This window comes from Ambystoma mexicanum, chromosome 14 (assembly GCF_040938575.1).
Source record: "Ambystoma mexicanum isolate Mex_15411 chromosome 14, UKY_AmexF1_1, whole genome shotgun sequence".
Classification (NCBI taxonomy): domain Eukaryota; kingdom Metazoa; phylum Chordata; class Amphibia; order Caudata; family Ambystomatidae; genus Ambystoma; species Ambystoma mexicanum.
This window is the reverse complement of record NC_090940.1, coordinates 462,619,882-462,634,314: the sequence shown is the minus strand read 5'-3', so window position 1 is coordinate 462,634,314 and position 14,433 is coordinate 462,619,882.

Genomic DNA, 14,433 nt, shown 5'->3' with positions numbered 1-14,433 from the left:
AAGCGTGCCCTCCCGAAACACTTTGTCATACCAGTGGTTTGGCCTTTTCCCTTTGCACCCAGGTAGATGCACCGACACATGTGAGGTACCATTTTTTGTTGGGACATGGGACACCGAAGGGAATGTGGGAAGGTAGGACATATGTTATTGGCAGCGTGTTTCAGTGGTTTCCTGGGGGCAAATGTCTTAAAACATTTTTGTTCCTCAAATTTTTGACTTTGCCGGGGCTTGTGGGTAATAAATTCCAGGGCGATTTGCGCAAGTCATACCACTGTGGATTCCCACTGTGATCTATTTTCATTAATGTATTTTGTTCCCTGTTTTCCTTGGTGGCTAAAACACCCCAGGCCCAAATCTGTAGGTTGTACAGAAGTGCAAATTCCTGCAAAATGTGCTCTCCCAAAACACTTTGACATACCAGTGGTTTAGCCTTTTCGATTTGCGCCCAGGTAGGTGCACCCATACAGGTGAGACCCATGTTCGCCGGGACACCTGTGGGAACGAGGGAAGGTAGGACATGTGTTGTTGGCAGCGTGTTTCGGTGGTTTCCTGGTGGCGAATGTCTGAAAATTGTGTTTTTTTCCCCCTAAATTTCGGAATTTGCCAGGGCTTGTGGGTAATACATTCTAGGGTGATTTGCGCAAGTCAGACCTCTGTGGATTCCCATGGGTGTCTTCTTTTCAGAAATGAATGGGGTGACCCGTTTTCCTTGGTGGCAGCAACACCCAAGGCCAAAATCTGTAGGTTGTCCACAGGAGTAAATTCCTGTAGGTTGTCCACAGGAGTAAAAGTCCCGAAACACTTCCCATAGCAGTGGTTTAGCCTTTACCCTTTACACCTAGGTAGGTGCACCCACACATGTGAGGTACCTTTTTTTGTCGAACACCTGTGGAAACTCAGTATAGTAGGACATGTGTTGTTGGTGGCATGTTTCGGGAGTTTCCTGGGAGGAAATTGTGTTTTTTTCCTAAATTATGGACTTTGCCCTGGTTAGTGGATAATACATTCCAGGGTGATTTGCGCAAGTTAGACCTCTGTGGTTTCCCACGGGTGTCTTCTTTTAAGAAATGCATGGGGTTCCCCGGTTCCTTGGTCACTGCGACAACCAAGTCCCAAATCTGTAGGTTGTCCAACACCGGTGGGAACACGGGAAGGTATGGCATGTGTTATTGGCTGTGTGTTTCGGTGGTTTCTGGAGGAGCAAATCTCTTTTAAAAAATGTTATCTAAATTTTGGACTTTGCTGGGGCTTGTGGGTAATAAATCCTAGGGCGATTTGCGCAGTCAGACCTCTGTAGATTCCATAGTGACCTACTTAGTAATGCATGTTGTTCCCTGTTTTTCTTGGTGTCTGCAACACCCTAGGCTCAAATCTGTAGGTTGTACAGAAGAGCAAATTCCTGCAAAATGTGCTATTCCGACACAATTTGTCATACCAGTGGTTTAGCCTTTTCCCTTTGCGCCCGGGTAGGTGCACCCACACATGAGGTCCATTTTCACTCTGATACCTGTGGGAACGCGGGAAGGTAGGACATATGTTGTTGACAGCGTATTTCAGTGGTTTCCTGCTGGCAAATGTCTGAAAATTGTGTTTTTGCCCCTACATTTTCTGACTTTGCCAGGGCTTGTGGGTTATACATCCTAGGGCGAATTGCGCAAGTCAGACCTCTATGGATTCCCAAAAGTGTCTTCTTTTCAGAAATGCATGGGGTTCCTTGTCTTCCTTGGTGGCTGCTACACCCAAGGACCGAATCTGTAGGTTGTCCACAGGAGCAAATTTCTGCAAAATTTGATCTACCGAAACATTGTGGGATACAAGTGGTTTAGCCTTTTCCCTTTGTGCCCAGGTACGTGCACCCACACATGTGAGGTACTATTTTCATCAGGACACTTTTGGGAATGCGGGAACGTAGGACATGTGTTGTTGGCGGCGTGTTTCAGTGGTTTCCTGGTGACAAATGTCTGAAAATTGAGTTTTTGCCCCTAAATTTCGGACTTTGCCGGGGCTTGTAGGTATTACATTCTAGGGCAATTTGCGCAGGTGAGACTTCTTTGGATTGTCGTGGGTGTCTACTTTTTAGAAATGCATGGGGTTGCCTGTTTTCCTTCGTGGCTGCGACATCTAAGGCGGAAATCTGCCGGTAGTCCACAAGAGCAAAATCCTAAAAATGTGCACTCCCAAAACCCTTTGGGATACCAGTGGTGTAACCTATTCCCTTTGGGCCCAGGTAGGTGCACCCACACTTGTGGGGTATCGGTTTCATCGGGAAACCTCTGGGAATGCAGGAATGTAGGACATGTGTTGTTTCCAGCGTGTTTCAGTGGTTTACTTGTGGCGAATGTCTGAAAATTGTGTTAATTTTCCTATATTTCGGACTTTGCTGGGGGTTGTGGGCAATACATTCTAGGGCGATTCACACAAGTCAGACCTCTGTGGATTCCGACGGGTGTCTTCTTTTCAGAAATGCATGGGGTTCCCTGTTTTCCTCAGTGACTGCGACACTCCAACCCCAAATCTGTAGGTTGCCTACAAGAGCAAAATTCTAATAATGTGCACACCAAAAACCGTTTGGGATACCAGTGGTCTAGCCTTTTCCCTTTGCACCCAGGTAGGTGCACCCACACATGTGAGGTACCTTTTTTCTTGGGACACCTGTGGAAACTCGGGATGGTAGGACATGGGTTGTTGGTGGCGTGCTTCGGTAGTTTCATGGGAGCAAATTGTTTTTTTTCCAAAATTATATACTTTGCCCTGTTTTGTGGGTAATACATGCTAGGGTGTTTTTTAGGAAGTTATACCTCTGTGGATTCCCACGGGTGTCTTCTTTTAAGAAATACATGGGGTTCCCCGTTTTCCTTGGTCACTGTTACAACCAAGGCCCAAATCTGTAGTTTATTCACAAGAGCAATTTCCTGCAAAATGTGCTCTCCCGAAACACTTTGGCATAACAGTGGTGTAGCCTTTTCCCTTTCCGCCCAAGTAGGTGCACCCACATATGTGAGGTACTGTTTTTTGTCGGGACACCGGTGGGAATGCGGGAAGGTATGACATGTGTTATTGGCTGCATGTTTCAGTGGTTTCCTGGGGGCCAATGTCTTAAAGTTGCTTTGTTCTCTAAATTTTGGACTTTGCCGGGGCTTGTGGTTAATAAATCCTTTGGCGATTTGCACAAATCAGACCTCTGTTGATTCCTACGGTGACCTATTTTCAGTAATCCATGTTGTTCTCTTTCCTTGGTGGCTGCGACACCCTAGGCCCAAATCTGTAGATTATACAGAAGAGCAAATTCCTGCAAAACGTGCTCTCCTGAAACACTTTGTCATACCAGTGGTTTGGCCTTTTCCCTTTGCACCCAGGTAGGTGCACCGACACATTTGATGTACCATTTTTTGTTGGGACATGGGACACCGAAGGGAATGTGGGAAGGTAGGACATGTGTTGTTGGAAGCGTGTTTCGGTGGTTTCCTGGTGGCGAATGTCTGAAAATTGTGTTTTTTTCCCTCTAAATTTCGGAATTTGCCAGGGCTTGTGGGTAATACATTCTAGGGTGATTTGCGCAAGTCAGACCTCTGTGGATTCCCACGGGTGTCTTCTTTTCAGAAATTGATGGGGTTCCGCGTTTTCCGTGGTGGCTGCTACACCCAAGCCCAAAATCTGTAGGTTGTCCACAGAGTAAATTCCTGCAAAATGTGCTCTCCCGAAACACTTCCCATAGCAGTGGTTTAGCCTTTACCCTTTCCCCCCAAGTAGGTGCACCCACACATCTGAGGTACCTTTTTTCTCGGGACACCTGTGGAAACTCGGGATTGTAGGACATGTGTTGGTGGCGTGTTTCGGTAGTTTCCTGGGAGAAAAATGAGTTTTTTTTCCAAACTTTTGGCCTTTGCCCTGGCTTGTGAATAATAAATGCTAGGATGATTTGCACAAGTCAGACCTCTGTGGATTCCCACAGGTGTCTTATATTCAGAAATGCATGGGGTTCCCTGTGTTCCTTGGTCGCTGCGACAACCCAGGTCCAAATCTTTAGGTTGTCCACAAGAGCAAATTCCTGCAAAATGTGCTCTCCCGAAACACTTTGGCATACCAGTGGTTTAGCCTTTTCCCTTTTTGCCCAATTAGGTGCACCAACACATGTGAGGTACCGTTTTTTGTCGGAACACCGGTGGGAACGCGGGAAGGTATGACATGTGTTATTGGCTGTGTGTTTCGGTGGTTTCTGGAGGGGCAAATCTCTTAAAATTGTTTTTTTTCTCTAAGTTTTGGACTTTGCTGGGGCTTGTGGGTAATAAATCCTAGGGCGATTTGCACAAGTCAGACCTCTGTAGATTCCATAGTGACCTATTTTCAGTAATGCATGTTGTTCCCTGTTTTCCTTGGTGTCTGCAACACCCCAGGCTCAAATCTGTAGGTTGTACAGAAGAGCAAATTCCTGCAAAATGTGCTATTCCGAAACAATTTGTCATACCAGTGGTTTAGCCTTTTCCCTTTGTGCCCAGGTAGGTGCACCCACACATGTGTGGCCCATTTTCACCGCGATACCTGTGGGAACTCGGGAAGGTAGGACATATCTTGTTGGCAGCGTATTTCAGTGGTTTCCTGGTGGCAAATGACTGAAAATTGTGTTTTTGCCCCTACATTTTCGGACTTTGCCAGGGCTTGTGGGTTATATATCCTAGGGCGATTTGCGCAGGTCAAACCTCTTTGTATTCCCAAGGGTGTCTTTTTTTTCAGAAATGCATAGGGTTGCCGGTTTTCCTTGGTGGCTGCGACACCCAAGGCCCAAATCTGTAGGTTGTCCACAAGACCAAAATCCTAAAAATGTGCACTCCCGAAACCCTTTGGGATACCAGTGGTGTAACCTAATCCCTTTGCGCCCAGGTAGGTGGGGTATCGTTTTCATCGGATCACTTGTGGGAAAGCAGGAAGGTAGGACATGTGTTGTTGGACACGTGTTCCTGTGTTTTCCTGGGGGCAAATGTCTGATAATTGTGTGTATTTCCTGAACTTCAGACTTTGCCGGGAATTGTGGGTAATACATTCAAGGACGAATTGCGCAAGTCAGACCTCTGTGGATTCCCACGGGTGTCTTCTTTTTAGAAATGCATGGGGTTCCCTGTTTAACTTGGTCGCTGCAACACCCCAGGCCCAAATCAGTATGTTGTCCACAAGAGCAAAATTCTTAAAATGTGCACTTCCAAAACCCTTTGGGATACCAGTGGTGTAGCCTTTTCGCTTTGTGCCCAGGTAGTTGCACCCACACATGTGAGGTACCTCTTTTGGAAACTCAGGACCTTGACTTGTGTATAATATATTCTAGGGTGATTTGCGCAAGTCAGACCTGTGTGGATTCCCACGGGTGTCTTATTTTCAGAAATGAATGGGGTTCTCTGTTTAACTTGGTCGCTGCGACACCCCAGGCCCAAATCTGTATGTTGTCCACAAGAGCAAAATTCTTAAAATGTGCACTTCCAAAATCCTTTGGGATACCAGTGGTGTAGCCTTTTCCTTTTGCGCCCAGGTAGGTGCACCCACACATGTGAGGTCCATTTCCATTGGACACCTGTGGGAAGGTGGGACATGTGTTGTTGGCTACGTGTTTTGTTTTTCCTGGTGGCGAATGTCTGAAAATTGTGCTTTTTTTCCTAAATTTTGGATGTTGCCCGGGATTGTGGGTAATACATTCTAGGGGTGATTTGTGCCAGTCAGACCTCTTTGGTTTCCCACAGGTGTCTTCTTTTCAGAAATGCATTGGGGTCCCTGTTTTAATTGGTGGCTGCGACACCGAAGGCCCAAATTTGTAGGTTGTCCCCATGAGCAAATTCCTGCAAAATGTGTCCTCCCCAAAACACTTTGGGATTCCAGTGGTTTAGCCTTTTCCCTTTGTGCCCAGGTAGGTGCACCCACACATGTGAGGTACTGTTTTAATCGGGACACGTGTGGGAATGCAGTAAGGTAGGACATGTGTCGTTGGCGGCGTGTTTCAATGGTTTACTCAGGGCAAATGTCTGAAAATGTAGTTTCTTTTCCTAAATTTTGGACTTTGGCAGGGGTTGTGGATAATACATTCTAGAGTGATTCACTCAGGTCAGACCTCTGTGGATTCCCACAAGTGTCTTCTTTTCAGAAATGCATGGGGTTCCCTGTTTTTTTTGGTAGCTGCAACACCCCAGGCCCAAATCTGTAGGTTGTCCACAAGAGCAAAATCCTAAAAATGTGCACTCCCAAAACCCTTGGGATACCAGTTGTGTAACCTATTCCTTTTGCGCCCAGGTAGGTGCAACCACACATGAGGGGTACCGTTCTCATCGGGACACCTGTGGAAACGTGGGAAGGTAGTTAAAGTGTTGTTGGACGCATTTTTCTGTGTTGTCCTGCAGGCAAATGTCTGACAATTGTGTTTTTTTCCTAAACTTCAGACTTTACCGGGGCTTGTGGGTAATACATTCTAGGGCGATTTGCACAATTCAGACCTCTGTAGATTCCCACGGTTGTCTTATTTTCAGAAATGCATGGGGTACCCTGTTTTTCCTGGCTGCGACACCCAAGGCCAAAATCTGTAGGTTGTCCACAAGAGCAAAATTGGAAGAATGTGCACTACCGAAACCCTTTGGGATACCAGTGGTGTAGTCTTTTCCCTTTGCACCCAGGTAGCTGCACCCACACACTTGAGGTACCTTTTTTCTCGGGACACCTGTGGAAACTCAGGATTGTAGGACATGTGTTGGTGGCGTGTTTCGGTAGTTTCCTGGGAGAAAATTGAGTTATTTTTCCTAAATTTTGGACTTTGCCCTGGCTTGTGGATAATAAATTCTAGGGTGATTTGCGCAAGTCAGACCTCTGTGGATTCCCACGGGTGTCTTATTTTCAGAAATGGATAGGGTTCCCCGTTTTCCTTGGTGGCTGCAACACCCCAGGCTCAAATCTGTAGGTTGTACAGAAGAGCAAATTCCTGCAAAATGTTCTCTCCCGAAACACTTAGTCATACCAGTGGTTTAGCCTTTTCCCTTTGCCCTCAGCTAGATGCACCCACACATGTGAGGTCCATTTTCGCTGTGATACCTGTGGGAATGCGGGAAGGTAGGACATGTGTTATTGGTGGCACGTTTCAGTGGTTTCCTGGCAGCAAATGGCTGAAAATTCTCTTTTTTGCCCCTAAATCTCAGACTTTGCTGGGGCTTGTGTGTCGTACATTCTGGGGCGATTTGCACAAATCATACCTCTTCCGATTCCCAAGAGTGTCTTCTTTTCTGAAATGCATTGCACTGCCTGTTTTCCTTGGTGGCTGCTACACCCAAGGCTCAAATCTTTAGGTTGCCCACAGGAGCAAATTCCTGCATAATCTGTTCTCCTGAAACCCTTTGGGATACAAGTGGTTTAACCTTTTGCCTTTGTGCCCAGGTAGGTGCACCCACACATGTGAGGTACCATTTTTGTCGGGACACCTGTGGAAACGTGGCAAGGTAGGACATGTGTTGTTGGCGCCATGTTTACTCTGCGTAAATATCTAAAAATTGTGGGTGTTTTCCTAAATTTGGGACTTTGCCGAGGTTGTGGGTAATACATTCTAGGGCGATTCACCAAATCATATTTCTGTGGATTCCCACGGGTATCTTCTTTTCAGAACTACATGGGGTTCCCCGTTTTCCTTGGTGGCTGCGACACCCCAATCCCAAATCTGTGGGTTGTCCACAAAGCCAAATCCAGTTATCCCCAGGGCATTTGATGTACCACTGGTTTAGCCTTCTCCCTTTGTGCCAAGGTAGATGCACCCACACATGTGGGTACCGTTTTCATCAGGACACCTGTGGGAATGTGGGAAGGTACGACATTTGTTGTTTCCTCTTGATAATCATAAAGTTTTCATGCATTTGCTACTGCACTTTGTTACACAACCCTTTAATTTCCCAAATGTAAGCTACATTTAGTCGCTGCTTTAGACACTATTCTTTTGTAACCTGCACAATTCACCTACCCTTCAAAAGGTCTGCCTGTGCTGTTTCAAAAAATGAATGCTTGCCATTCCTCACCACATTTGTTTTCCTTATTTACGCATAGTAAGTAAGCCTGCTCAGCCATCAGCATTAAAATCCTACGTACCATGGCTCCGTTTTTGGTTTGATGTATTGCTTGTTTTGTGAAACATTAAGAGAAATTGGAATGTAGTGGTGCATTGTTTTTCTCAATATTCGCAGAAGCCATTACCTTACAATTCCAACAATGTCCATCAGTCATTTTGCCAATTTCTCCCCCAACTATGGGAATTTTATCTACATAGTTGTTGCATGACCTGCTCAAATGACCCCTTGCTAAACTTGTAATGTTGTCTACTTTTCAGAAATGTAGGCCTTTCTGTCTTCCCATTCAGCTTTCCTACCCTCCTTTTCCATTCCGTCCACGCATGTCCTATTGGAAAAAAAGGAAAAATCGCCCACCTCTCACAAAACTGATGGTAACCTTATAAAAATATGCTTTTTCGTTTCCATTCAACCAGTTTCTGAAAGCCTGGAAAGAAAAACACCACAGGCTTCTTTGTACGTCATTTAATTACCATTTTCTGAAAAAACACAAAGGGCCTCATTACACGGAATGCGGTAATGGTTAACGACCACCGTTAATGGTAACGGTGACCGTTAACCATTACCGCCTTACTACGAGGTCCCTTAGCGGGTTGGTGCTTTAACGCCTGCTTTTTGCAGGCGTTAAAAACCAACCCGCTAAGGGACCTCGGAGCTAATTACGGCACCGCAAAATTGCGGTGCTGTAATTAGCGCCTTCCCCATTCCCATAGAGCCCTATGGGGCAGAAATGGGAATGGGGAAGGGCAATGGCGGAGGGGGGATTTACCGCCCCACCAACCTTGGAGTGGGGCGGTAAATCCCCTTTCCGCCAAGGCGGTGCCGGTATTTTACCGGCATGAGCCATGGCGCTAATAGCGCCATGGCTCACCGCCTTCCGTGTAATGAGGCCCAAAATGTGCTCTCTTTTTTGTTATTTTTTCTCACCTCCCTACAGAAAACTAGGATTCCTTGGTGGCGTTAGGACCACCTACATGTGGGAAGAAAAGGGGCAAAATGTGGCCCAGATATTACATGTAACAAAACAGTTACAAGGGATTGAATAGCGACATACCAACATCACCAAAAAGGGGTCAGCACTGGGAGGGAAAACCATTGGCAGTTAAGGGGTTAGGAGAACAAAATCTTTGAATGCGCCTGTCCCGGGTGGGCTTACAAACATGACATTGAAATCGCATCCTCATCTTTGAGCACAGGTGCTATTACATCTGTTGCAAAACATTTTGAGAAGCCGTCTCTTTCCTCCAACAAGGAAGGAGGCTATTGTAGTGGTGATTTTCTAGAAGGGAGATAGGGGGTAATTGGCAGGATCTGCTCTATCTCCTGCTTGGATGCTCCATATAATAATATGCTTTAGATTTGTGTTGCAAGCATTGGAAAATTGGGCTGTGGGTGCCTGAAGGTTGGATATAAATCAGTCAGATTTTAGAAAAGGTACTAGTACATTGCTTAACTGTCTGTTGATTAAACTACTGACCTCACAGGCTGCATCAACGAAGCATAGTCTACATTTGGCCTTCTTAGATATCTCCAAGGCCTTTGATTGTGTAGACCGGGCACATCTTTGGAAGATGCTAACGCAGTGGGGTTGCCCAGAAGCTTTGGTTGACATTCTGGAGCAGCTCAAATCTGATATAAACTTGAAAATTAGGCTGGATCAGAGGGGTTCATATTTAGGTTGGATCTATGCCGCACGTGGATTACGACAGGGGTGTGTGCTTGTGATGCTGGAAATGCATTGGAGGGACAGGTCCTCCCTGTCCTTGTCCTGTAGTCCTTTCTCATTTGTGTTCTGTATTGTTTTCTGCCCAGGAGTCCATGTGGGACTCCTGGCAGTGCAGCTCTTCCTGTTTTTGGTTTGGTGTAGAGACCCATTGGATACCCTTATGGCACCCATGGGTGGGGGTACAACCCTGTGCCCCTAGTGTATGTTTTCGGGCACCTGTGTGTGGTCCACAGAGCAGGGTATGGGCTGGTGACAGCTCCATGCTAAATTTGACAGGTGCTCTGAGTATCCTCCATTTTGTGGATACCCAGGCCCTGCCATTGGAATCAGTTGATTCCTGATAGGAAACAAGATGGCCCCTGTGACCTCTTGCTTTCTATTGCTGTTATGTTATTTTCCCGAAGTCCCGGGAAGCCCTGACTCTGTCCCTTCCCCCTGTATGGCTGTTGGGTGGAAGTTCCATCTATGGTGTTGTTGTTAAGTCCAAGCCAGAATTGCTGGAGCCTTCCTAGTGACTGTATGTTGTGGGTACACCCTGTGGGTGGAACCTGAATGAATGGAGTGTGTGACTGATATGCACTTCTTGTTGTGAATGTCTGGTTTCTAGTATGAAACACAATAGGCCTCATTACGACCCTGGCGGAAGGGGTTAACGGGTGCAGCAAAAGGATGCGGACATGTTAAACCCGTTCCGCCACATTACAAGGTCCCCTCGCGGGACCCGGTAAGCACGCCTGGTAGAAAGAGGCATGCTTACTGGGTCCCGCGAGGGGAAGAGGGAGCAAACAATGGGTCACTCGTAATCGGCCCGTTGTTTGCTCCCTCTCCCATTCCCCTTCAGCCTTATGGGGGCTGGAATGGGAATGGGGAAGATCCGGGTCCGGGTTCTTGGAGGGAGGAATTACCGGGCCCTCCGAACTCAGGATGGCCCGGTAATTCCTCATTCTGGGAACCCAGACCCGGACACGATTTCGGCAGCAGCCATGCCGCCAATCGCGGCATGGCTACCGCCGAGGTCCTAATGAGGCCCAATGACTGAGACAGCCCTGCCCAAAACTGGTATGAATGCAGTGTGTAGTGTTGAATGGCTGGGTACTTGTCCCAATACACATTCCTTGTTGTGAGTGTCTGAGAGGGAGGAGAATGGCCTGAATGCACTGTATGCCTGATTGGCCTACTGACTGCTGAATGTCCTTCTGAGTGATTGGTTGCCTGGGTGTGACCCAGCAGAATGAATGGTAGATCAACTAGTATATCTAGGGGCCTCTCACTTCTAGAAATTGTTCAGAATCTGAAGTTGAAACTGACGCTTGATCTCGACCACCAAGCCTGAAGAAGAAGGTTGACTGCTGTCACCCTTCGCTGAAATCCGAAAGCCGCCGAGCCGTCGAGACAGATCCAAGAGAGGACCTGGTTAGGCGCCCACTTCCCGTGCTCCGAGGGACCATCGAGCACCGCAAGCCTTCGCTGAAGCTCACTGGAAGTCAGACCCTTGACAGGCTGCCGACCGGAGAGGGGCACTGCAGTGGAGAACAAAGATAATCATCGGACGTTCCGTACACCGTCGTTGACCAGGGTTCGCAGGTTTGCTATAACCGCTGGAGGTCCGTCGCAGCCATGTTGCAGAGAAGCAGGGACCGCTTGATGCCGTGCCATCGGCGACCGAAGCCGCACGCTCCATTGATTAAGACATTTTGATTCCCAGACGTGATCGTCTACACTGCCGCCGACCTTATCTTGCCGGAGAAGGCCAGCCCATCGAAGCGCAGAGGAGCATCCGCCAGTGGGTTTCCCGCCACCCAAAGACCGTAGAGACGCCGGACAACTTGATGCCCTTGCTGGACCACAGTTCTTCAAAAACTCTTTGCGGTCCTGAACTATTGACATCGAGGTGCCCTGCACGCCTCTTTCTTGCAGGACAACTTCACTCTGTCGTCGACGAGCACCGCTGGGACCAACGCTGCCACCTCCACGCCGAGTTCACTTTCTTCGATGGATCTCGACGATCCATGGCTCCTGCTTTAATGAGAGCCGCTCAAGAAGGATCCATCGACGACCCGTCATCGAACTCTGCTATTCCAGGTACATTGGGTGGTAGAAACATTTTAGAAGGAAATAAGACTAACTGCACAATATATGGACTGGGCTTGTGATATATCTTTATTTTACAGGTTGCCCAGGTGGGGGGATCTCCACACAGAGTTGTGACTTAGTAGATAAAGTACTATTCTGCCAATTGTTCTAACCTACTGATTTTCCTCCTATATCTATTGTTGGTTACCTTTATTTATTGATTTGTGTGTCATTTGACCAGAGTACAGTTGATGCACTTTAATGAAATCTGATAATAATTGTGTTACCACTTAGAACTGTATATATTTGACATTGTAGATTAACTGAGCACAAAGTGATTTATTGAGATTGTGGCCATCATTACGACCCTGGCGGAGTGGGTTTACGCCAGCGGTATTCGCGGCGGACCCTTCCGCCCTACTACGAGTTCCCGTAGCGCCATGGAGCCGTTTTCCGCCTGGTTTTTCCGGGCGGAGAAATCCATGGCGCTACGGGACCTTGTTGTTAATTACGCCACCGTATTTTACGGTGGCGTAATTAACGCCTTCCCCACTCCCATTATACCCTATGGGGCAAAAATGGGAATGGGGAAGGGTAAAATGGGGATTGGGGATTTACCGCCCCGCCAAGGTCGGAATGGGGCGGTAAATCCGCCAACCCCCATGGCGGTATTGGCAGCTTTCTGCCGTGCTCCATGGTGCATATTGCACCACGATCTCCGCCAGGGTCGTAATGAGGGCCTGTGTAAATAACCTTGAACCTTAATTACGTAAAGACTGTGTTTTAACTAATAGTGTGTGGACATTCCTTTGTGGGGGTTGGGGACTACACTGTTCTTAGGAACAATCCTGCATTACCTCCTGAGAAGCTAGGCCTTGATTGTTCGACTACGTTACCAATAATAGAGAATCTTAGCTGGGGTCCGCCTTGCCTCTCCTCTGCCATATAGAGAGCAGGAGTACGGACACCCCACTCCAGTCTTTACACTGGTGGCAGCGGTGGGATGCTCATGGTTTTCAGAATCTTTGTATAACCGTGCCACTCACAAAATATCTGTACTTTATTAAATTGAGGTTTAATTGTGTACAAGATTACTGCATTACAAGAAATGGAGTCTATTGCAAATGGTAAATTGACTATGATGAGCTTAGAGGCTCTCCAGAGTGCTTGTGAAGCCAGGGAATTAGACTTTGAGGGTCAGTCTAGGGCTGAGCTGATAGCTGCCCTGGTGGACTACCAGACTGATTCTGAAGCTCTTGAAGGGGGCGATGCAACCAATGAGGACTCTGCCCCTGGGGTGGTTGCTGAGTATGATTCTGGGAAAGCCACCATTCCTGCTGCATCAGATCTAAGCCCCAGCCCTGCTCTTCAGTGGGAAGCCCTGAAGATTGAACTTTGAAAATTGGAGCTACAACGGGAAAAGTTAGCCTTTCAATACAAAAAGTTGGAAACAGAAGCTGAGTTAAAGAAAGAGGAGTTGGCAGAGCAAGTGATACTCAAAGATAGGGACACTGAGCACCAGAAAATTCAGCTGGAGATAGCTAGAGTGGAGACTTCAGCTAAACCAGTTGAGAGTGTCAGGTCCCCAGCCACCAAGTTTATGAAAGATTTGGTTGGTGTGTTTGTGGAGGGTTCTGATATCCTCCAATGGATTGAAGCGTTTGAAATGGCTTGTGCAATTCATGATGTTGATAATAGAGATTGGGCTAACTGTTTGTTAAGCCGAGTGCCTCAGACTGGATATGACTGTATTCTGAAACTGAGTGTGGAAGAAAGGGGTCAGTATGAGTGCATGAAGTCTGCTTTGATTGCCAAGTTTGGCAAGACACCTACCCAATACCTTAAAAGGTTCAGGGATTTTAAGAAAAGAGAGAATGTGTCTTGGGTTGACGGTTGAGTGCTGCACATATGAACATGATGCGGTGGATTGATGGTTACAAAGTGAAAACGTTTGTTGAATTGTCTCACCTTTTGTTTTTTTAGCATTTTTCTGAAGCCTGTTCACCAGAGCTGCAACAGTATGTTGCTGACCAGAACATTTTGGATCCCTTTAAGCTGGCCAGGCTAGCTGACAAGAGAGTCTCCCACCGGGTGTCGCCTAAGGACTATAGTGGAAGGAAAAGGACAAAGAAAAGGAGACCTCTCAGAAATCTGAGGAGTCCCCAAAGCAATCAGAGTCGGGTAAACCAAAACCTTCCTCTCCTAAGACCCAAAAATCTAGTGGGGATAAGTCATCTGTGGGTGGGAATAGAGTAGTGGTCCACCTGCTGCAAAGCAGGCTCCGAGTGGTTCCAGTACCGTACCCTGCATTCCTGGTACTTGTTCGGACTGTGGGGATCTGGATCACAAGAAGGGTGACCCCAAGTGTAAAGGTAAGGCACTTGGAGTCCAGGCTGTCAGCCTGACCTACCCTTACCCCATGTCTGAGAAGGAGGCCACTGTCCTCCCCTCCTCTACAGGGATCACATTCGGTGCTCCTGTAGAGATTTCCTTGGGGCCTGGGACCAGTACACAGAAGTACTGGCGACCATCCCACAGAACACCTGTAGATTTTTGAGA